Here is a 26085-nt window from a genome sequence, read left to right as displayed (position 1 = left end):
CCCACAGAAAGTAGTCTAGCGGTGTTAAATCACAAGATCTTGGAGGCCAATTCACAGGTCCAAAACGTGAAATTAGGCGGTCACCAAACGTGTCTTTCAATAAATCGATTGTGGCACGAGATGTGTGACATGTTGCGCCGTCTTGTTGGAACCACAGCTCCTGGACATCATGGTTGTTCAATTCAGGAATGAAAAAGTTAGTAATCATGGCTCTATACCGATCACCATTGACTGTAACGTTCTGGTCATCATCGTTTTTGAAGAAGTACGGACCAATGATTCCACCAGCCCATAAAGCACACCAAACAGTCAGTTTTTCTGGATGTAACGGTATTTCGACATACACTTGAGGATTAGCTTCACTCCAAATGCGGCAGTTTTGTTTGTTGACGTAGCCATTCAACCAGAAGTGCGCTTCATCGCTAAACAAAATAAAAAGGAACGAAGTGCGCGATACGTATTCCGCACAGAACCGTTATTTTCGAAATGAAATTGCACTATTTGCAAGCGTTGTTCAGGCGTGAGTCCATCAACAGCGATTATTAAAGGGTGTTTTTTTAGAGCTATAGAACTTTAAATTGCAATAAAACAACGATGGATTATTCGATTGACATGAATTTTATTTATCCGCAAGATAATCTTGTGGCATTACATTTCAAATATGATTTCTGGCATATTACCGCCACGGCTGGCTCAGATGTAGTCCAATCTGGACGTCCAATTTTCGATGACTTTTGTAGAAGTACGGACCAATGATTCCACCAGCCCATAAAGCGCACCAAACAGTCAGTTTTTCTGAATATTACGGTGTTTCGACATACACTCGAGGATTAGCTTCACTCCAAATGCGGCAGTTTGGTTTGTTGACGTAGCGATTCAACCAGAAGTGCGCTTCATCGCTAAACAAAATTCGCTTATGAAAATCGGGATACGTATTCCGCACAGAACCATTATTTTCGAAATAAAATTGCACTATTTGCAAACGTTTTTCAGGCGTGAGTCTATTCATGATGAATTGCCAAACCAAACTGAGAATAAATCACTTAACAGCTGTTAAATCGGTCGCCATCTTGAACAGTAATGCCAACTTAAAGTTATGTACCTCGAAAAAAAACACCCTATATATAGTAAATTCCTCGCTTTCTCTCATGGTTTCTTCTTGAATAACAGAAAAATTTTATCTGACACCACTAGTCTACAGAAGCAGATTAGTGATGAGAGTGATGGGATTGCAACCGATACGACTAAAGTCCAAACCCCGATACCCTAATACGAAATCGAAAAAAGTATGGTGCGTACAAGTCCTGACAGAACAAGTTTGGTAAACCGTTCTTCTCAGAATCAAAAAATCGGTCCTTCTCAGGACCACCACCCTGAAGACGGCAGGCGAATGCTTGCCGAAACGTCGGAAACATCCAACTGCACATATGATGGAAATAGCTCAATAAACCATCTAACAAATCATCAAAATCTAGACAACAATCATCCAATATTACTTCACATGCATCGAGGACATTTAAATAATGTTGTATATTGTATTCAACGCATAGTGGTTCAAGCAATATTGAAATAAAAATTTGCTCGATATTTTAAATGAAAGTTTGTTTCATCTAGGATAATCCTTCAAAATGTCACTGCACAACTTAAAATAGAGTTAGTTGTCTCTTAATATTCTCCTAACCAAATTTCAGTATTAACCTACACTTGCTGAAGTTTCTATCTGGCATTTGTTGATCAGAGGATCCAAAATCCATGGAAACCAAATGTATCTCATTAGTTGTCAGTGAATATCACTGTTGTTCTCTTATGTAGGAAGTAGGTACCAACATTCTATGAAACTATTCAACTAATCAATTGGTTAATTCCTGTTGGAGATGTGGAATTTCTCAACGAAACTTTATCGTCCTAAACTTACAGTGCAATAGTTCTTGTTCTCCAGAGAATTGCACTCGATAACAATTAGAGATACTGATGGGATGAGATATGGGATATTAGCAGACCAGTAGAATGTTGAATTAGTTCCAATTCTATGGTTGTCCTTCGTCAGTGATAGCGAACTGATAATGAAAAAAATTGAAGAGTTTGGAGTGTTGGGAGAGACAGGGCCGTCGCCTAGGGCGGCAAAATTCAAGGGGGGCATTTGAAGCTTGATCAAAAATTACATGTGTAGAAATTCTAAGTCCAAATGAGATTTTATTCAGTCAGCAACAACAGGAAGGAATACCGACAAATTTAATTAACATCAAAAACCATCAAAGACCGCATTATACATTATACTCATAAATATCCAAATGTGGCGTGCTGTTGACGAGTTATTGACACTAAAAAACACATGCACTCTTCAGGATTGTCGGCGTTCGCTTTCCGCTGCTGATTTTTATTTCCACTTGGGGTTCTGGATTATTTTCAAATCTCTAATCAGAATGTTGATTCCTCAAAATGGAATGCAAAATATAAGAAAACAATTCCATTTCATCACTTTCAACTGATCCTTCTTAAGAAATACATATAAGAGGCTAGTTTGTGCTATCGTTGTATTCCAAATAGAATGACACGCAATTTTCACTGACAATATACAGGGGGTGCCATTTGAAATAAAAGTGAGGGATAGCTACCACAGTGCTGTCAAATGTAAGAACCTTTTTTTATACAACATTGGAAAGGTACCTCGATGTTATTCAAAGCAATATTTTATTTTTTATTATCGTATCAAATGAGCTAGATATTGCTCGCATAATAACTTGGGATACCCGGTATATCTTTGCGCAATCTCAAACAGTTGTTCAAGGGCAATTTTTAGAATTCGAATGTTATTAACATTATTCTTCTCAATTATTCGATTGTTCACACTTATTGTTTCCCTTTACACATAGTATTTTTTTTCAACGATATATTTCATACATTTTTAATCATATTGCTTTCTTGTGCTCTTATGAAATGAGTTCTTGTTTTCGCACTTGCACGCCAATATAAAGCAGAGTCATTAAGAACATCAACCCAAAAATATTTTTCTGTAGTGAATCATTGTAATATTTAGTTTAAATTAATTGATCTTTGATTCATTTAGGATTTCTATTTTGAAATTATTATTCATAATTTTCAATACATGTGGCATTATTTAATTGCTGCAGATTATGTATTGGCAGATACTAAAAAATCTTCCAACTTCTCCCATTTTACATAAAAACTAAAATATGACTACAGGAAGTCAGAATCTCTTGTCCTCTCTTATCTTCGTCATGAGTTTCTAATTATACAGGGTGTCCCGGGAAGAATGCGACAAATGAATACCATGAATTAAAGTCATCAAGGAGGACACGTATCAAAAGGTTTCAATAACCTGAGTGCCTTCGTATCGGATATACAGGTTGATGTTCATCTTATGAGTGAAATTTCACTGTTGAATAAATCTTTAACTAATCGACCGAATAATTTCAAATTTTGAAGTTTTGTCACCCTTTTCTATCGCCTTCCTTAAATATTTCTGAATTCGAGAAAATCAGATCCGGACTAGGAAAATTTCAGACTTTTCCTATTTTCGTGAATATTGGATCACCCTGTACATGAACATTATGATTTTTTTCCATTTTCGGAACCACAAAGAATGAATTCATTATAAAAATTTTAAATCTTGGCTTGGCACGGTCATACAGGGGGATCAATAAACATTCCCTTATGAGTGAAATTTTTTTAGTTCAATAACTATTCAAGATATCCACCGAATAATATAAATGAATTGATTCTTTGTGGTTCCGAAAATGGGAAAAAATCATAATGTTCACGTACAGGGTGATCCAATATTCACGAAAATAGGAAAAGTCTGAAATTTTCCTAGTCCAGATCTGATTTACTCGAATTCTGAAATATTGAAGGAAGGCGATAGGAAAGGGTGACAAAACATCAAAATTTGAAATTATTCGGTAGATTAGTTAAAGAGTTATTGAACTGTAAAATTTCACTCATAAGATGAATATCACCCTGTATATCCCCAACGAAGGCACTCAGGAGATTGAAACATCTTGATACGGGTCCTCCATGATGATTTTAATTTCTTCCCGGGACACCCTGTATAGTACAAAAAAATGAATTTCAAGCGCCTTACCTCTCTGCTACTTTTTCTCACTTTTACAGCCAAAACTAGGTTATTCCACATCCAGCATAGCCTCTCTCACAAGCGTTAAGGGAGAACCACCGCAGATATCGGCTGAAAACGGGGAAAATCCCATCGATTAAACTTTGATTAATTATTTCCCGCATGCAATATGGTCCACTGGAGCGTACCCATATAAAACCCATTACTTTTCCTGACCGAGTAGATGAATAGATTTTTCACGTTTGTCAATGCAATATGTGCCCGCTAGATGAATCGGGAACGGCCATTTTGAATCATGATGAAGTAGTTTTCGGGGACACCAGGACAGCTCATACATCTCGGACTCCATGCGTAACATTTGCCTAATGTATCTGCGTTTTGACTGAATCGCGTAATAAGAGCAGGTAGGCATGACTTTTCAATTAAAAGGTGTCAGTGCCAAAATTGTAACATGACTTGGGCAAAGTGAAAAAAACAGAATCATTCTGAATCAAAAAAAAATATCAAAAATCCCTAAACATCACTAAAAACAAAAATTGAAATTACCCAATGGATATGAAACATGAAAAATCTAACATTTTCAAATCATTTACAATTTGATTCGCTCTTGTCTTCGGTGTCAGTTTCACCAAGATTCACAACCACATTCTCAAATTAAAAAATTCGCGAATTTAACAGAGGCCACGAAAGCAGGTCTCAACAGGTTGAGCCATAGAATGTCTTCCCTACTCTTCTGTAAAATCGTTTTAGTTCCTGAAACTTGCCGAAAAAGTGCATTTATTATAATGGACTAGTTTTCATTTTTTTGTTAAGGATTAATTCTAAAAATTCAAGTGAAATGAAACAAAAATGTGGAAGAATCATTGAAATATCTCTAGAAATGAAAAAGTTATGGGACTTTGAAGTTGCGCTTGGAAGAATAATTTCATAGTCTAGTGTGTGACGTCACGCCACTTACACGAGGCGATTGGTATTCGCAGAGTGCTTACGAATTCATTGGTGTACAATCACTTGTGCAGTTCGTGTCGTGTTTTGTTCGTTACACGACGGCTGAAATAAAAAAAAAATCCTACAAATATTGTATTGTGCCTATGTGTGCAAGCACGACAATTAAAAACCCCAATAAATTGTTTTTTCATGTACCAAATTACATGAATCAAAGAAAGAAGTGGTGCAAATTAATGAGGCGTGACTTAATTGGACCTAAAACTACTTCATATGTGTGTGAAAATCATTCTGATGTAAGTACCTATCAGTACTAGCTGTCTATTTCTGATAATAAAAATACTAAGGTGTAAGTTGGTTTGAAATAAGTTATTGAGTAAAAATAACTTTGTCCTTTCACGAAGCCTTCTTCCATTATAATAATAATAATAATAATAATAATAATGTTTATTTACTATAAACATAAAAAAATTACAGAGGTATTTATATTTCACGAAATATTTACCTGTGCGTAATTATAAATAAAAAGTGTTTCTAAAATATTTGAAGTAATATACATTATTTATGATATTTAAATTAGTAGTGAATTCTTTCCATTCAGACAATATTGTTTCACGTTCTAGTACAAGTCACTTCCGGGTAAAAGTCCAATCGGGTGGGTTTCTAAGATTCATTCTAGGGTGAACATAATTTCGGGGGTGAAGGTCCAATCGGTAGGTAGGTGTCCATATTCGGGTTCATAAAATGTCTCTAAATTGTAAGTATTAATTTCAAAATTTTTTTTTTTTATTTATTTTTTAATCTTCCTGATTGATTATTCTGCTTATACAATCTCTTCCTTTTTCTATTAACCATTGTTTAGCCTTTCTTCTGTAATATATATAATTTTTTATTTTTTTCAGATTTTCAGGAATTCTTTGATATATCCTTGGGGCTAGGTAAAAACAGGATCTTTGTCCTATCCTTTTTTTGGCTCTTGGTGTTTGGTAGCTATATTCTTTTTTTCTTGTAGAATACAAATGCTCTGTTTTATTCAACCTGATATTTCCTTTAAAGATGTTCAGGAGTATTTGGAGTGCATATGTCTGTCTAATATCGGGAATCCCTGCTATTTGGAATAATTGATCACTTGGGAATTTCAGGTTTTTTCCATAAATTATCTTCAATATCCATTTCTGTATTGTATTCAGATGTTTCAAGTGTGTGTCATAGACTCCTCCCCACCCTATAATTCCGTAGTTGATCTGGGATTGTATTAATGCATTGAATAACATCATTAGATGTTTAGTGTCATTCAAATATTTTTTCATAAGTTTGAACTTATATAGAAGTCCTCTCAGTTTTCTTACCGTATTTATTATGTGTTTATCCCATTTCAGATTAGCATCAATCATTATTCCGAGATATTTTATTGATGTTGTTTCTGGTATCCTTACAATTTCATTTATCTCAAGATCTCCCATTGATGGCATATCTGAATCATAGGAGGAAAAAGCCATGTATTTCGTTTTCTTTAAATTCAGTGTAAGTTTATTTGCTTGAAACCATTTTCCCAAAACATCAAAATCCTCTTCAACTTTATTTTTCAACTCATGCCACGTGGGAGCCGTGTAATGAATCACAGTATCGTCAGCAAAACTGAGTATTCCACCCGTGCTTCCGGACTTCAACAAGCTGTTGATGTAGATCAGGAACAGTAGCGGGCCAATCACTGTGCCCTGTGGAACGCCGTAATTAACCATTTTTGGGGAACTTTGATTTCCGTTTATATCCACAATTTGTTGTCTTTTGTCCAGGTAAGATTCAAGTAATTTAAAACTTGTACCACGAAATCCGTATCTCCACAATTTCTCGAGAAGTCTCCCATGGCATACAGTGTCGAAGGCCTTTGCAAGGTCAACAAAGATGCATAGGCTAGGAATCCGTTTATCCAAAGATTCATATATTCGTCCAGTTAGCTCTCTTATTGCATCCTCCGTCGACCTTCCACTCCTAAATCCATACTGAGCGTCCTCCAAAACATTATTTTTCTCTAAGAAGCTGACCATTCTATTCTTCAGAACCTTTTCAACAATTTTTGAAATAGCCGATAACAATGATATAGGTCTGTAGTTGTACATTTCAGTTTTGTCACCAGTTTTGTAGAGTGGTTTGATTAAGCCCACTTTTAGAATATCCGGAAAAGTACCATTCTGGAAGCAATAATTGATTATATAAGTCAGAGGTTTGGAAATTTCTACTTTTATCAGTTTCAACGTTTCTGCTCGCAAACCATCAATTCCGGGTGACTTTCCTATTTTGAGTTTTTCAATGTTATCTTCTATTTCTTGTGAGTCTGTAGGCTTCAGAAAAAAGGTTGTATTCTGCCAAGTGTCAATCTCTCTATAACCTTCAATATCTGGTATATTATCTGCATATTGTTGTCCTAATGTGCTAAAGTATTCATTAAATGCTTCAGCAATACTCGATTGATTGTCGATCGAACCATGTTCCGTTCTAATGTGATCTATTCTTGTCACAGGTGCATCCTCTCTACATACATTTTTCACATAATCCCAGATGGCCTTTGTTTCTGATTGGTTTTTTGCCATGAACTTTTCTAATTCTTGTTTTTTTTCATGTTTTCATTATGGTGACATAAAAACAAAACTCGAGTTAAAACTACACTGTACAACTGCAAACGGCGCGAGAGCCTTAGCACGGCTAAGTATTTAAACGTTATTTATGGTGTAGCGATCACAGGCAAGTGGCGTGACGTCACAGACGAGTCGGAGACCAAACACGTTCCGCGCTAAAATATGTAAATTTAAATAACCTATTTCTCAGTCATTTATTGATGGATTTTCAAAATTTTTTCACTAATTTATCAGTTTTGCTCTATATTTTGATTCTATCGTGTCAAATATAGTATTATCAACATCACTTAACTAGTCCATTCTAGAAGAAAATGTAGTGTTTCAGGAGGATTCGCTAAAGTGTCCATTACCAACACAAAAAAGTTCGACCAGCTTTCTTGAATTTTGATTGTCCTAGGATTTCCGACGACAATGATGCTCATTGGTTATAATTTCCTCAACTAGTTGAATTGCATATGGGTGTGCACTCAAATGCTTCTCAAGAATCGTCCAGTTTGATATGTCAGGTATGATAACCTAAATCTATTTTTAAGAAAAAACTTCACAGTGTGTCACATCATTTAAATGTACTAATCTCTATGATCCTGTCTAAAATCATTTCTACCGCAAAGTTTATGAGTCGGTCAAGAACCAAGACTCAAACAAAAATTACCTTGTCTTCATCAAAATATGTTAGTTGAACTTGAAACGGAGCTTTGTTTATACTCACGAATTAATTATGCCACCTCATGAAAATCTACTTAAGCCACGTCTACAATGTAATTAGGCAAGGTCTCCTAATTAATTATGGAAGCTGTTCGTCTTCAGATATGAACTCGCTTATGTTGAAGTCTGCCTTCAATGTCGATATATGGGTCACACAATCCAATTGTAAAGATCGATTAAAAGATATGCAACAATGCAAATTTCAAACTATGTTTTGCAATTTCCAACCTCGACACGTGAAAAAACGCATAAAAATACCCCGAAAATCAAATTTAATGAATTGATATCCAGCTGCGATATTCGATTCCGGTACATTCTTTACGAAAAATAAATACCAATTTTGAAAACTCATAATACTGAAACTTCAGAAATTAGAGGATTGCGGTAAGAAAAAATTGTATAATTATAGAAATCCATGTTCTTAACTCAATGATTATCTATTTGTTGTATGTTATCTCAAAAATGATTTTTTTCAATTTAATTCCCATTTATTTTCTTTTGAAATTCTTCAATCGGATCCTCAAGATGGATAGAGGAACTAAGATTCGTATAATTGGATTTTATTGAATTCCCAAACGTAAACTGCGAAAATGAAAGGTGTTTTTTTTAGAGCTATAGAACTTTAAATAGCAATAAAACAACGATGAATTATTCGATTGACATGAATTTTATTTATCCGCAGAATAATCTTGTGGCATTACATTTCAAATATGATTTCTGGCATATGACCGCCACGGCTGACTAGGATGTAGTCCAATCTGGACGTCCAATATTCGATGACTTTTTCCAACATTTGTGGCCGTATATCGGCAATAACACGGCGAAAGTTGTCTTACAAATGTTCAAGGGTTTGTGGCTTATCCGCATAGACCAATGACTTTACATAGCCTCACAGAAAGTAGTCTAGTGGTGTTAAATCACAAGATCTTGGAGGCCAATTCACAGGTCCAAAACGTGAAATTTGGCGGTCACCAAACGTGTCTTTCAATAAATCGATTGGGGCACGAGCTGTGTGACATGTTGCGCCGTTTTTTTGGAACCACAGCTCCTGGACATCATGGTTGTTCAATTCAGGAATGAAAAAGTTAGTAATCATGGCTTTATACCGATCATCATTGACTGTAACGTTCTGGCCATCATCGTTTTTGAAGAAGTACGGACCAATGATTCCACCAGCCCATAAAGCGCACTAAACAGTCAGTTTTTCTGGATGTAATGGTGTTTCGACATACACTTGAGGATTATCTTCACTCAAAATGCGGCAGTTTTGTTTGTTGACTTACCCATTCAACCAAAAGTGCGCTTCATCGCTAAACAAAATAAAATGGACGTAGTGCGCGATACGTATTCCGCACAGAACTATTATTTTCGTAATAAAATTGCACTATTTGCAAGCGTTGTTCAGGCGTGAGTCTATTTATGATGAATTGCCAAACTAAACTGAGAATAAATCACTTAACAGCTGTTAAATCGGTTGCCATCTTGAACAGTAATGCCAACTTAAAGTTATATACCTCGAAAAAAAACACCCGTTATAAGGAAAGATTGAATTTCAGACCTTTATCATTGGAAGTAATTAATCAAAACTCAGGTAATGTATAACGCCTTCATTCAGAAAAGGCGAAAAAAGATTGATATTGTTTTCATTCATTGAAAGCAATGAAGATCGATCAGTTCTGAATAAGTTATGCAAACTCATTTAGACGTTGTATCAGTTATTCATCAGATCGCTCAAATTAGATGAAAATAGGGTGAGCTTGCATGTTCGCCTAAAGCGATATGTGAATAACGCGAAACAATAATAAACAAAATGCGAAAATTTATCATAAAAAAACAGATAAAATTTTAGATCATATATCTATAAAAATTTCCCCAAAAATTTCTGAACGCTCGTTTCCTAAACAGATCGCTAGGTCATTTCATTGAATCTGGCATGGTCAAGAACAATAAGGTTAGACTCCATGGACGGGTTTATTTCTAATCGCTGGATATTCATAACAAAAATTGAAAAAACTGATTCTGCATATTTTCAACATGCCGGAAAAAATAAGAGGTATAAACCCAAAATTACTTGTTTCCAATTACATCTTTCAACAACCTTCACATCACACTGTCGGAGCAGAAAATAAATGTGATGTAAAAATACCTTCATGCTAAAAAATCGAAAAAAAAAAATTGAATAAGAATTCACGAATTCATTGATAACTAATTTTCGTATATTTTGGATTGCTTAATTTTCAATAACCTTTCTTTGATCATTGAATTATTTAATTTAGTTTAGAATTTCGTCGAGAATGATCTTTATTTATGGAATACACTTAAATTTGCAACCATCTACAAATAACCGAAATTATATTCTTTCATGATGGTCTCATTTGAGTTATTGAAAACTACCCTACATATGGAAAGAAGGAAGGAGTTCTGATGTTAGCTATATGTACGTCCATCAGAAATTCTTCTCCTTCATGAATTGGAAATGTAATCTTCCTACCCAAGATATCCCAATATCGTAAAAGTCAAAACTGTGAACTTTCCACTCTACATAATTGTCTAACGTTATGCGCCCTTTGGGTTTCACTTTACGGATACTAACAGCCCTCGATTTTCACACTCTCCCCGACATATATTTTCTTCCACGATAGTAGGAGTCTTTCAAGTTCATACTTTTTGGAAAACAGTTTTGATTTAGTATTCTTAATAATAGACTTTTGAAATATTCGAACTTACTCCTTGGGTGGCAAAGAATCTGAAATTAGACTGTGCGATGAATGTTTTTCTTAGAAAATAAAGAGCTAGACAGTAGCTCCTGGTGTCTGAGAGCTAGAGCAATTCCAATGTTCTGAGAATAAGGAAAAAATTGAATTTTTCAATATTTATAGACGTACTATTTTACAGGGTGTTACCAAATGTGAAATTTTTCAGAGGATGTATCTTATCTCTCTCATCTTAGACCTTCCTTTATAACCTTACACCCTCCATCAAATGATAAAACATTCCTTTTATTTTCTCTTGAAATTACTGACGAGAAATTCTTTGTGGGCATGTTTGACTAATGAAAAAACTAACTATAAATATTTCTTCTATTTTCTTGTAAACTTTCAAAGGGGTTGAATTTGCAATTCATAAGGCATTTTCAACCGAAACTTTTTAAGTAACCAAAATTTCTGAATGTAAAAATATGTGTTGAAAATAACGATTTATTGTAATACTTTTTGTTTTGTCCATATCGTTTCAAATAAAAAGTTAAATACAACATTGTACATTATATGTGAATGGATATCCTCAAGTTTCAAGAAAATAATGATTTTTTTTTTCATTTTTCGATGCGAATAACAGTATAAGGAGAGTTCCAAGAGCTTTTGTTTACTTGAGAGACCTTTTAATTTTTGACAAGAATTCCCCCTTAAAAATTTCGTACTTATTTGATAACACCCTGCATATTGTCTTGAAAACGAAAACGTTCAATTTTGTTAATTATCAAAAAGGAATATCCCTTCAACAAGGTTATTTTGAAGAAATACCCAATAATAACGTTGCTACAGATTCGATCGTGGTGAGAGTCTGCATGTAAAAAGAATAACTATTTTAAGCTTCGTGCAAAATTTCCATCAAAACCATAGAAAAGCAGCAGAAATGAGGAAAATCCTAATATTTCAGTGAATACAGATCCGATAAGAAGAGTGTTATGAAATTTTTTGTGTTTATAGAGAAATGATTCCAAGCTTCAAGCCTAATTTCGTCCCAATAGCGTCCTCAGAACTAAAGCAAATTCAAGCAGAAGATCTAAAAAGTGGAAAAAACACTCTTAAAAGTTTCAGAGAAATACTAAAAATATTTTAGATTTATCTGGAGAAATTTTAACTAGTTTGTAGAAGTCGTAGTTAGACATAACTCACAAAAAGTCTGGGGTAAATAAAAATATAGTCATCGTGACAACATCGTTCAATGGAATATTTTCAACAGCTAATATCAAACACACATACTTTTTTTTCATTGTGACATTTGTTTCCATTTCGATCATTTCATTTTTATGTTTGAAAAATATTTTTAGAATATACTCGTTTTTTGGTAAATCGTGTTTCCAGTTTTTCTTTCAACATTAATTCATTTCTACATTTCAGTTCTATCTGCAAATTTTCACTCTTCTCAAAATCTTCAATCATGTATTCAAAATTCTAATTTTTTCTATTCAAATAGGCAAAAAGAATAATATACAATTCAATACGATATACAATTACATATTTACGCAACAAAATTATTACATTACATCATTACATCCATATTATCAATAATATAGTATAATATTATATAATTATAATATCAATTCAATTATTACATATCTCTTTTAATGTTCTGAAGTCAAATAACATTAATTTAATCATGAAATATATCTCGTCACAAAGCTTCGACAACAAAACTCGGCTCCTTCGCCATTTTGCATCATTTCACCTTTCAATTTTTGTTATTGATTCATATTATTGTCATCGGTCTCTGATGACTGAAAAATTTGAATTGGATCTGTCGTTTTAATTACGAAAGTTCTTGGACAACGAGCTTCGGCAAAATTTTAGTAGTATTTTGAGTATTTTTTGACGGTAAGTGTAGATATATTCGAAAGTGAAAGTCTTACAAATGCTGTACTTAATAATTTGATATTCACAATACAAACGATTCAAAATATAGACAAAATTGCCATCTGTTCTCACACGAGGAGCAATGATTTCTAATTCCTGGCTATTCCTGGAATATCCCCGTGCCCGTAAATCGCACATAACCACGTCCGAATCCAATTTGGGCAAAATAAACGAGGCAAGGCAACAATGGCAAGGCATCCGCGCAAATGTCGGAATAATTAAATCGGATATATAACGTTATCTGCTTAACCGTTAATAAAATACAGAGAGAGGCCGAATCGAAAAGCCACTTCGAATGGTCCTAGGGCCAGCAGCCGAAATTTCATTATTCATCGAAATAATAATTGCGTTATTTCACGGACCACCTATTTGCGGTACTAGCAGTAGTAAAATTGAATCCAAATTGGATTTCCGGAAGTGTAACGATTTTTGCAAAGTGAATTCTGCACCAAGCACACGTCTATAATGAATATGCAGCGTTGGGTGAATGGAAAAATCGGTCAAATTCCTTTTTTTTATTTTTTCATGTTGAAAAAACGTCAACGTCAGGGCATCAATGGCATTCTTGAAAATTAAAGAATACAACGCACTGTTTCTTCCACTATAACAAACAAATCGTAATTACATATGCGTACAACTTTGCTTCCGATATTTGTTCCGAAATTCGAGGCTTTATAGTAGAAAACTGGTTATACATTTATGATTCAAAGTATAGTCCATCGCTGACCACTACTTTCTCCCATCTATCGGGCAGCGTACGAATCCCGCGTTGAAAAAACTGGTCATCTTTTGAAGCGATCCACGAAACCATGCAATTTTTTACTTCTTCATACGTCCTAGTCAGCCAGGCCGTGTACTATTGATCGAAATAAGTGATAGTCCGAGGAATAGAAAAAAAAGTCGTCTGGGGATTCCGTAAATGAAAAGCTGTGATATTCAAAACAAATGTTGGATTTATTTCATTTTCACGTTGAGTGAAACAATTTCTCTGCAAAATAACATAAAAAATACATATCTTTGTGCAGTAATAATATTTTTATTCAATTAAAGAGTCATCTTCCTCGCAATCTGAATCGGGTTCGAGTTGGAATCTGCCGGCAATAGCATTTCTATTGTTTCAGGACGAAAACTTTTTGATATTGATGTTTTTTTGGGCCTCAGACTGCTTATCAATGGATCCAAAGTCAAAAGTAATATGTGATGTACATCAAGGTTGCATTGTTCTCTAGAAAACTTTCTAGCGAAATTCTCACGATATACGCGGAAATGTTTATTACGCGCTTCTGCAGCCTCCTCCGACAATTGACCTATTGGTAGCAAAGCTTTTTCAATGATACGTTCTCCATGTATTAAAATCGTTGTTTAATTGTTTTTAAATCATCATCACTAGTGCCATAGTTCGATAGTAAGTGATTTTCCAGATAATAGAGTTTTGCTTAAAAATTTGGTGAATTTTGGTCTTTCATTATTCCATAAAGGTAACTCCGGGTAACAGTTTTCACACCTGATGTTCCGGCAGTTTCTAAAATAACGAAAAACAATGATTAGCGAAATAATAAAAATATTGAAATTTTTGTTGAAAAAAACTATGTCGTTCAAAATCGCCCTATTTTTATCATCTGCAAATTTCTGCAGGAAATTTTTGTAACATTTACTAAGGAAAGGATGGTACTTCATGATAAAAAAAGAATAATCACAAATTAACTTTTGAAGCTTAAAATTACTTCAAAATTTGTTTAAGAAAACTCTCTTTGTTATATACTACGTAAATATACAAATTTTGAATTGAGGCTAAGTAAATTATATTAGAAATGAAGAATATTACCAGGGTTATCGAAATCCATCACTTTCACTCAAAAAACTGACACCGGTAAAGAAATATTTATGTTCAAATTTGTTGTTGTTTCAAACTCTGTGATCTCGAAGAAGAGCGCACTGGTTGATGGTCAAGTTCCAACTATCTGCACGCTCAGGATGTATAATGAGTGATTTAGGATTACCTGGAATGTTTTCTAATCGACGATAATTTGTTTTAAATGATTATCGTTAGTTTTTAAAATCCAATTTTGGCCGCGTTGGTTAAAATTGACCTATGTGCGACGTGAAGAGGAAGAAGGGCCATTTCCACTTCGACGAAGCACGGCCCAAATCGTTTATTTCCCTACGTACGCTGCCCTGGTTCTCATTAAGGCCCTTCCGCAGTCTTGCCGGAGAAACAGCACCGAATTACGTCACAATTGAAAAGTAAATTGCACTATAAGGATATAATTTTAAGCGACTGGAATTGCGCAGCATGAGTTAGAGGAGTTGTCAGGCCGGGAGCGGGCTAAATATAATGAGCCGCCTGTAAACTGCACCTACAAAGGAACTTTGCAGCAACATTGTCCAGAAAGTGTAATCCTCAACGAGAATTATAACTCGGCCGTTCCAACGTGACTATTACCGCTGATTAAGATTATTATTCCCGGGTGTTCTCTGTGATCTCTTCTCTGTTGTCTGTAGAATAGCTGGAGGAAATTTTTCAGTCAAGATGGAATAAGTGGACTCAGGCTAATTGGGTCGAATGGCTGAAAAGGTTGAGTCGGCACGGAAAGAAGAGGGCTAGTTTGTTGAACTTTAGTCTCCTATAAATTATGTACTTCATAATGATAACTTTATTCAACCTGAATTACATAATTAACATCACAAGCCACAAGGTAAGAATAAAAGGTTTTCAGTAAAGCAACCATTGACTAAAATGAAAAGTCCAACTACACATGACCATAGAAGAAAACTACTAACTAAAGTAAGTGTAAGGAACCCCTAATATGACAACAAATAAAAGATTATCCATTTTGTGATTCCTAAAATAAAAGTAAATAAAACACACTTTCATTTGGAATATCGACATAACCACAATCCTTCACAGAACCTCACAAAAATCCAAAGACGATAAATCACAAGATCTTACGTATAATGATAATATTTCTTTCAATAAGCCAAAACGGATCATGCTGTGGGACCTGTTGCACCATTTTACTGAAACTACATATATTCCAATTCCAATCATTAATTTCAGGCCAAAACAATATCCGTAATCGTTATAGGCATGAGAATTGGCAGTTTGACTGACAATTCCCTCATTTTCGAAGAATTATGTGCCAATCACCACCAAACCAAATTAAGTACCATACTCTTACTTTTTGTAGATGTAATGGTTTCTCAGCAGTAACATAAAGATTTCCACTCCCCCATATGCGAATTTTGCTTGTTTACAAGCCACCGAGTGAAAAATGTGCTTCATCACTGAAGAACCTCGATGAGAAAACATATGTTCTACGCATTCCATGGTCAGCTGGCTAGTTCTTGTGTCAACTAAAGCTTATATAGATAGAGAAATAAATCCATATGCAAAATACGCCATAGCGTGTCGTAAGAGAGTCCCAAATGTTGTGCGCGCCAAGTAATGGATGAATTCAGATCTTTTTCAATACTTTCACTTACAACAGCAATAATAAATTGTAGGATCTAGACTCCCTCATATAAGCTATGAAGCATCTCTTTCCTATTGTATGCAGGTCATTGAGTGTGCCCCATGGGAAATTTGTTTGAAATATGTGACCGATAATTTGCTTTTCACTCTTGTATTTTATAGACCAAGAGAACACTTCGAAAGAAAAATAAATAATAAGTTCTTCATATTCTGGTAATTTCACCTCCTAAATATTTGAAGCTCATTGTCTGCTGAATGACGTTGCCTTCCAGTTCTAGTTTACTTATAAATATATCACACCCTGGTAGGTAGGTGCGTGAGTAGACAGTCGTAGCAAAAGAATTTAATCAAACTACTGACGATCGGTGGATCTCTTTTTTTCTTCCACTGCTTCTTGGCTAGCCTACATAGCCTACATAGAACATGTTCTTTACATATCACCATACATTTAGTTTTGTCACTAGATATCTTCATGTTGTGCCTCTGTAGATCATCCTCATTACCTGCCAAAAGAAGCACATCATCAGCAAAGCAGACAAAGTGTATGTGGCTTCCTAAGCGGTATCCCTGTCATATTCATGGATCGCTTCAAAAGATGATCAGTTTTCCCAACGCAGGATTCATACGCTGCCCAAAAGATGGGAGAAAGTAGTGGCCAGCGATGGACAATACTTTGAATCATAATAGTTATTTATAATACAAGTGCAGAAGGCATTGATATTCTTCCACGAGTTTAAAATTCAAAAACAAGCCACGAAGTGGTGAGTTTTTGAATGAACGAGTGGTAGAATGTGCCTTCTTTACGAGTGTTATACATTATTTTCTCTAATTCATTGCATTTTCATTGAAATTAATGAAATATTTCCATAAATATCATTTAGTGATTTTTGCATTGAAAAATGTTGGTTGACAGAACTGATTTCTTCAAGGCAAATTGATGAATTGACAGATAAAGCCGTGGCGGAAAGTTCGGAGTGCCAACATATAATAATAAAATATAACCATGAAAACTGTGCGTTTGTGATATATTCTCGCACGATTTTGTTCTACAAGATGTGGAAGAATAAACGGAATAACCACAGAATTAGAGAAATGTATAACCAGAATCTTACAATAAAGCCTCGAATTTCGGAAAAAAACACCGGAAGCAAAATTGTACGCCCATGTGAATGATTAACTTAAAATCTATATCTCCTGTAATATTCGGTGAGTTCTTAATTATCATGCTGTTTTTGTACTTGCTTATGCAGAGCACTGTTCCTATTTATTTGACTCAATAAGCCTGTTGGTTTTCGTCTTTTTATCTGAGATTACTAAAGTTTCTTTTATTTCACATAGACATCGATTAAAATTCAATGAAGTTTTAAATTTCAATTGTCTAACTTTATAATCCCTCCATCATTCAACCAATAACAAAACTAACGCAACATAAAACACCAAGCAGTTTATATCTCATCTCTCAATAACACAAACCAAAACTTTTCCCATCCAAATCCCACCCGACCATGAACAAAACAAACGTTAGCCCCACTCTATCCAGCAGCCAGAGCAAAAAGGAACATCGGCCATTCAATCGACTACCCGGCAACTAATTCAACACGGCCCCAAAACATACCTAGTGACTCCGAAATCCAAATCCAAATCCCCCCGAGGTGACGCCACTACGGGAACACTGAGAAAGAGCAAATGTTCGTCAGGGTCGGGGATTACAACGATCGAGAGTGCGACTCCCCGAATTCCTTGGGATTTGAATAGATATTCCGGGGCCACATGGCTAAGTCCGGGGATTCCCACGAAGGCTTTCGCAGCGCGCCCAGACCCCGGAAACGAACTGTTAAATTAAATACAATATACATTTTAAATTGTATCCGGTTGCACTTTCTGGAATAATGGAATATGAGAGCTGGAATAATGCGACGTTCCCACCTTTAATTCTAGCCCTTGCGCCCCTGGCTTTTGAATTAATTACTTTTGGGGAGCAGGAGAGATGGTTTGGAGGATTTTCACGCTGGAGGAATATCCGCGGGAGGAAAGGAAGTGTAGGGCATGGCCTTGCATCCAAAAAGCTTTCAAAGGGTTGGAGGTAGTCAAAATAACGGTTAAGTAAGGTGAGAAGAAATGCCGGACGATTTTTGAAAGTAGGTTTTTGAAAAGTCCCCGGTCTGGTGCACAGATGGCGGTGCTAGTATTAAATTCATATGATTTTTAGTTAGTACTAAGATGTCTAAAAACCAGATGTATGAACTGATTAACTTCTGTTTTGAGAATATTAGTTAAGCTTCGTTATGTCAACTGTAGTTAGCGCTATCAACAAATTAAGATTCTTGTTATTTATTATTTACGAGTTTGGTGCCATTATGTACCTATATGTAAATCATTCATGATAGTTATGATCTATGGAAGTAATTCTTCTAATTGAAATACCAATAAACTCTCTCTATTACAAATATTTGAATTAATTCCAGCAAAGGTTTCGTGTTTTGTTTCACGACTTTGCACGATCATACTCGGTTATACGTCGCTTTTGATTGGTCAGTATCGGGTTTTAATCAATGTATCTAATCAAAACCAACAGAAAAAAGAACGAAATGACAAGTATGACATTGCGGCGCCGCCACGAACTAAAACTAATATTTTCAATTTGGTCGAATGTCATTGCATTCAAAATTTGACGAGTGCATTCACCATGTTTTAAGACATCTTAGTTAGTACTAACCTTCAAACGATACGTGTCAAAATTTGACAGCAGTCCGACCATTAGTTTGTGAGATATTGCGTTGTGAGTGTAGCTACTTTTGTTATTTGAAAAAAGATGGAAATAAAAGAATTTTGTGTGCTGATAAAATATTGCTTTTTGAAGGGAAAAAATACACTGGAACCAAAATTTTGGCTTGATGAAGAGTTTCCGGGATCTGCACCAGGAAAATCAACCACCATTGATTGGTATGCTAAGTTTAAACGTGGTGAAATGAGCACCGAAGACGGCGATCGCAGTGGGTGGCCAGAAGAGGCTATCACCGACGAAACATTCAAAAAAGTTCACGAAATAATTTTGAACGGCCGTGAAGTGAAGTTGATCGATGATAACAGACATTTTGAAGATATCATCTCATCTCAACGTGTACATCATATCATTCACGAATATTTGTACATGAGAAAGCTGTGTGCAAAATGGGTGCCGCGCGAGCTCACAATCGATCAAAAGCAACAACGTTTAAATGATCCTGAGCAGTGTTTGAAGCTGTTTAAGTGAAATAAACCTGAATTTTGGCGTCGATATGTGACAATGGATGAAACATGGCTCCATCATTTAACTCCGGAGTCCAATCGACAATCAGCTGAGTGGATTGCACACGATGAACCAACTCCAAAGCGTGGAAAGATGCAACAGTCAGCTGGCAAAGTTATGGCATCAGTATTCTGGGATACGGAAGGTATAATATTCGTTGATTACCTCCAAAAGGGCCAGACCATCAACAGCGATTATTATATAGTGTTATTAGATCGCTTTAAGGATGAAATCATTAAAAAACTGCCCCACTTGAAGAAAAAAATCAATGAAAAAAATGGCAAAATTCCATGAATTGGACTTCAAACTGCTTCTGTATCCACCGTATTCACCAGATGTGGCCCCAGCAACTTTTTTCCTGTTCTCAGACCTCAAAAGAATGCTCGCTGGAAAAAAAAAATTAGCGCCAATGAAGAAGTAATCGCCGAAACTGAGGCCGAAACTTTGAAGCGAAAGACAAATCGTACAACGAAAATGGTATCAAAAAGTTGGAAGATCGCTATAATCGCTGTATCGCCCTCGAAGGCAACTATGTTGAATAATAAAATCGAATTTAGCCAAAAAAAATGTGTTTTACTAAGGTAGACCGGGGACTTTTCAATTGGCCTGTTATGCCAATGTTCCACAAATCGATTCAAGACCTTAAAGATGACATTCGTCTAGTTATCGATGGCAAACATCCGCAAATTTGCAAATTGGTCATGGAAAATTTCCTGACAAGGATGTTATGCTGCAATCATTGCCATGATGGCCATTTGGATAATATCTTTTTCCATCGTTAAGGGCGTACCTTCCAGATGGAATAAACATTACATTTCTCTTATAATAGACTCGTTTTTTTATATCAAAATAAAACGTCTCAATTTGACAATAAGGAGACTCAATGAGACAAGATGAAATACTCTCAAGGTAACCCTTCTCCAGTATTATTAATTGTATCCAGTGTTTCCCTTCCAGTCCAAATTAATTTGAAATCCACTTTATGTGTTCTACTGTATCAGAGTGAATACTCCAAATTCATCCAACCATTCTAATAAACAACATAAACAGACAGAATATACCTCATTACTTTTTGTTGCCAACATAACCAAATCAGAAACGATACAGCTGGTAAGCTCAACACCAGTTTTGGCGGTTCACACAAGCCATCCTTTACCAGGTACAACAGCATAATTTGCCAGAATAGATTATCAAGAAACAGTGGATTGTTTGCAGTTAATTCAGGGATATCTCATCCTGATATCGCACCATCCTCCGCTCCAACTTGTCCAAGTATCCAGACGCAAGAAACAGCGTCGGCACAAAGGATCTGGGAAGTTTAGGAACGAAGGATAAGGCCTGCGCCATATAAGGCAGGACTTTTGAACCGAAGGCGAAAGTTCCCGTTCTAATTACCTCTCCGGGGAGTCGTTCATCAAGGACCCGAGTAATTATGCGGACTACGTTTATGTTGGATCATAAACTAGCGTGGGATGTCCTCCTTTTCGGTTGAGAATAAACGATGGCATGCTGGGAATTGCGTTATTTCTGGCTGTAAGTTCGGATGGTGTCAGCGCTTGTTTTTCGTTTAATTGTATCATCGGGCTGGATAACATGATAAGGTTGAAGCTGATGTAGATGGGTGTCTTACTTAATTCTGTTATCGTATTAGATACTAGAGAATTATTGTTGTCTTCATAAAGCGAATTCAGGTAAAGAAGGTTCTAGCAACTTGAGGTTCATAGTTCAACCTTAAGATGGACTAGAGATGGACTTATCTTTAACGTTTCAGAGTTGATTGATGTGTTTCAATTGATTATCAATGTTTGGTGTAAGTCCTTGATTACCTATTCCGTGATAAACGATAAAAAAAACTTCCAACAGAGTAGTTTCATTCTGCAAGCTTGTTTCTAGTGTCAAACTAGAAAGCACTTAAAGTTGGGATGAGACGTCTTTCGAATGTGAAGTAAAACTTGGTCACATCAGAAATGAAGGAATAATTTCTTATTTTCCTCTCATCTCTTCTTCCTGACAGAATAATTTTTTGTCGTATGTAAGTAGAATCAAACAGTAGTATTTGATAAGAATTTTATTTTCTTGTGAATCGAAAAAACATTGATATGTTTGTCAATCACATAGTTGAATACACATATGTAACGGGTTTTTCACCATAATTTGACCCCCCCCCCCCTTTAATTTTGTTACTAAAAGAGGTACAAAAAAATGTTTTCTACAAAAGTTTCACGAAATCGACTATTGTTTTTTAAAATGATTTCACAAAACGAATAATATACAGAGTGGGCTACATATTTATTGCAACTTCATTTTTTCAAATGGAACACCCTGTATATTTTTCTATATTTGACTAGCTCTTTTTCCCCTGATTTCGAATATATAACATATTTGGACTATCTCTCTTATTCTGAGTACCATAGTGTTTCAAATTTTAAGAACCACCTGGCATGCTCAGTAATCAGTTTTCAAGTGATAGGCTACGATAACTCAAAATGCCCTTTTTTGAGTTATCTGGTTGGCAACGATATGACATACGTTTTTCACTATAAATTGGAATTGGATGATTTGGATGCAACTCCATATACCTATTCTCTCCTTGTAGCTTTCTTATTTTCATTGCTCTTCACATAAAGTGAATATATTTCAAATTTTTCCGCTTTTTTGTAGTGCATATTCGATGAATATTTTCACTCAATGACAAACGTATGTCATATAACGTTGCCAACAAGATTCAAAAAAAGGCATTTCGAATTATCGCAGCCTTCCACTTAAAAACTGATTACCTACTTAGTTTGCCAGGTGGTTCTTAAAATTTGAAACTCTGTGGTACTCAGAATAAGAGAGATAGGCCAAACATATGTTATATACTCGAAATCAGGGGAAAAAGAGCTAGTCAAATATAGAAAAATATACAGAGTGTTCCATTTGAAAAAATGAAGTTGCAGTCAATATGTTGCTCACTCTGTATATATTTCATTTTTTGAAATAATTTTGAAAAACACTAGTCGATTTCGTGAAACTTTTGTAGAAAAAATTTTTTTGTTCCTCTTTCAGTAACAAAGTTGAAGGGGGGGGGTCAAATTATGGTGAAAAACCCGGTACACATATAAGCCGTAAAAAATAGGTGATACTTCATTTCGAGTATCTGAAGTTCATGTATGCTGGAGTATGTAGTTGATGGTGAAAAGGTTCTCCATCATCATCTACTACCAACAATTTAGCTTTGGCTAAATGTTTACAGCTCTCTCAGAAAATTCATAGTTCAACGACTTTTCATTGCTGAAATAAATTGCTTATAGTTATAGACGGCCATCCAAATAAAGCTGAAGGTAGTTTTTGAAAAACATACCTCCAAAATCTCAGAAAACATCACTAGAATGAGGGCGTTTATCGAGTATTCTACATTTCTTTCCACACGGAAAAACTTTCTGCTCTTCAGATTCAAGCGCTACATTGAGGAAGATTTTGCATATTGGGCTAAAGATGTACCACATACAAAATGATGATTATTTAAGAATAGTCTTCAGCATGAATACGGTCCCTGGCATAATCCCACAAAAAAAATCCAACGACGATAAATCACAATATTTTGGTGGCCAATTCACATCGTCTAAACGAGATATTACGTATCCTGGGAATTTTTCTTGCAATAAAGCCATTTTGGGTTATATTGTGTGGTTTGTTGAGAGTTAACGCTTTGGATGACACTTTCTTCATTTACTCCGCCAGACCAAACTACACACCACACTGTGGCATATATACATAGACAATCAGCGAAAAATGTGCTTCGTTGCTGAAGAAAATTCGATGCGAAAAATCATCATCCGAACGTTGTTATTCAAGCTCAATCGGCATATGTTTCTGACATACGCATTCCATGGTCAAGTGGCTTCAGTTTTTATGTCAACTGAACCTTTCAAGGACAGAGATGCAAATCCAGATGTAGAAAACGCCATAGCGTGCCGTAAGAGAGGCCCAAATGTTGTGCGCGTCGGGGAATGGATAAATTTGGATCTTATTCAACACTTTCACTTACAACAATAGTTTCGATCCAGCGTGCATTTGTTTGACGAATGGACATTAAGATATCAAGATTACCAATTGTACACTCAGATTGACGATTATGTGCCGTAATGCATAAAACGTACTCACTACAAAATCATTATTTTTGTAGAAGTTGTCACAATTTTCACACGTTCAGGTAAAAGATCCATTTTGTTAAATGGCCTTCAACTAAAAATATGATGCTTCGGATAAGAGTTCCGTTTGACATATGTCATTGAAACAGGCCTGTGAAATCCGAACCACAGTACTTTTAATAAAAGATAATAAGCCTAACTCCAAGAATGCCATACTCTAACTTAAAACATCTAATGCCGATAACAACGAGAGGAACCTAAAGCCAAACTGCAGCCAAAAAGGAAACGCCATCGAATCTCCTCCACATCCATCAATACCCAACAGCGAAGTTCAATAAGAACTTATACTAATCAAGGATCCAAACCTTTCCATTTTATTCCGCGAAGGATAAACACAGGCTTCCGTCTGCCATCGGTATTTGCATGAAGAATGAGATATCTGCATCTGAGCAAAGGATTGGGGCGCAGCGCAGAATAAACCGGAAGAGTAAACAAAATGGTTTTGACTGTTCGATGCGAACGTATCGAATGAGAATAAGAATGAGCCGAAACAAAGTTAAGTTGAAATCACAGCTTTCGGGCGGTCGTAACTTTTCGACGTACAGAATCACTGAGGATAAACGAAGCTCACTGCGTCTAAGCGCAGATCTTTTGGAATTTACTCTGTGATCTACATATCCGTTCAGTTCAAGGCTGTGGGGTAGCTAGCAAGGTTTGAATACAGCATACAGCGTGTCAGAAAAGTAACGTAACTCGTCAATAATGGACTAGTTTAGTGATGTTGATAATACTATATTTGACACGATAGAATTAAAATATAGAGCAAAACTGATAAATCAGTGGAAAAATTTTCGAAATCCATCAATAAATGACTGAGAAATAGATTATTTAAATTTACGTATTTTAGCCCGGAACGTCTTTGGTCTCCGACTCGTCTGTGACGTCACGCCACTTGCCTGTGATCGCTACACCATAAATTACGTTTAAATACTTAGCCGCGCCAAGGCTCTCGCGCCGTTTGTAGTTGTATAGTGTAGTTTTAACTCGAGTTTTGTTTTTATGTTACCATAATGGAAGAAGGCTTCGTGAAAGGACAAAGTGACAATTTGCCTAAAATAGATATATTCGCAGTGATGGAGTTTTTTTCTCCAAATCCATCTTATGTCAGTTTAGAAATAAAAGGAGTTAAACTTTTCACACACATATCTTCATGATCTTCACACATATATGAAGTAGTTTTAGGTCCAATTAAGTCACGCTTCATTAATTTGCACCACTTCTTCCTTTGATTCATGTCATTTGGTACATGAAAAAACAATTTATTGGGGTTTTTAATTGTCGTGCTTGCACACATAGGCACAATACAATATTTGTAGGATATTTTTTTTTATTTCAGCCATCGTGTAACGAACAAAACACGACACGAACGGCACAAGTGATTGTACACCAATGAATTCGTAAGCACTCTGCGAATATCAATCGCCTCGTGTAAGTGGCGTGACGTCACACACTAGAAATTATTCTTCCAAGCGCAACTTCAAAGTCCCATAACTTTTTCATTTCTAGTGATATTTCAATGATTCTTCCACATTTTTGTTTCATTTTACTTAAATTTTTAGAATCAATCCTTAACAAAAAATGAAAACTAGTCCATTCTTGTAAGAAAAATTATTGGGGAAGATCCTCGCACCCGTCGATTTTTAATTTCAAAAACAAAATATTCTATCCTTTTTTGAATTTGATGTCCTCTACGCCCCGTACCTATCTATTAAATTTTTTCAAATGGTAATATATAATGATGGATTGTGATACATTACAAATTTTTTTTGAACTTCCAATTTACGCATTTACAATTTATACACTCTGTATATGTACAACGATAGAAGTTTCATCAATCTCCGATTCGAGTTTCCTAAATTGCATGAAACAAAATGTTACCGGCATTTTAAGATGAACAGTATTTAGCATGAAGATTTTTGAATAGTTGTAGTATCATTCAAATAATATCAAATGAAAATATATTTTTGAACATGTCTTTCTCTAGCCAAGTTACGAGGACACGAGGTGCGCCCAAGTAGTGTGGCGCGAACTCCCATAGCGCCATGTGTGACCAGACAGAGTCACTACAGAACGAATATGCAGAATTTAAATTAAAAGGAAAAATGGGTCATATTCACG

Source organism: Harmonia axyridis, chromosome 7 (genome assembly GCF_914767665.1).
Source record: "Harmonia axyridis chromosome 7, icHarAxyr1.1, whole genome shotgun sequence".
Taxonomy (NCBI): domain Eukaryota; kingdom Metazoa; phylum Arthropoda; class Insecta; order Coleoptera; family Coccinellidae; genus Harmonia; species Harmonia axyridis.
The sequence above is the reverse complement of the archived record's forward strand: the minus strand, read 5'-3'. Positions refer to the sequence as shown.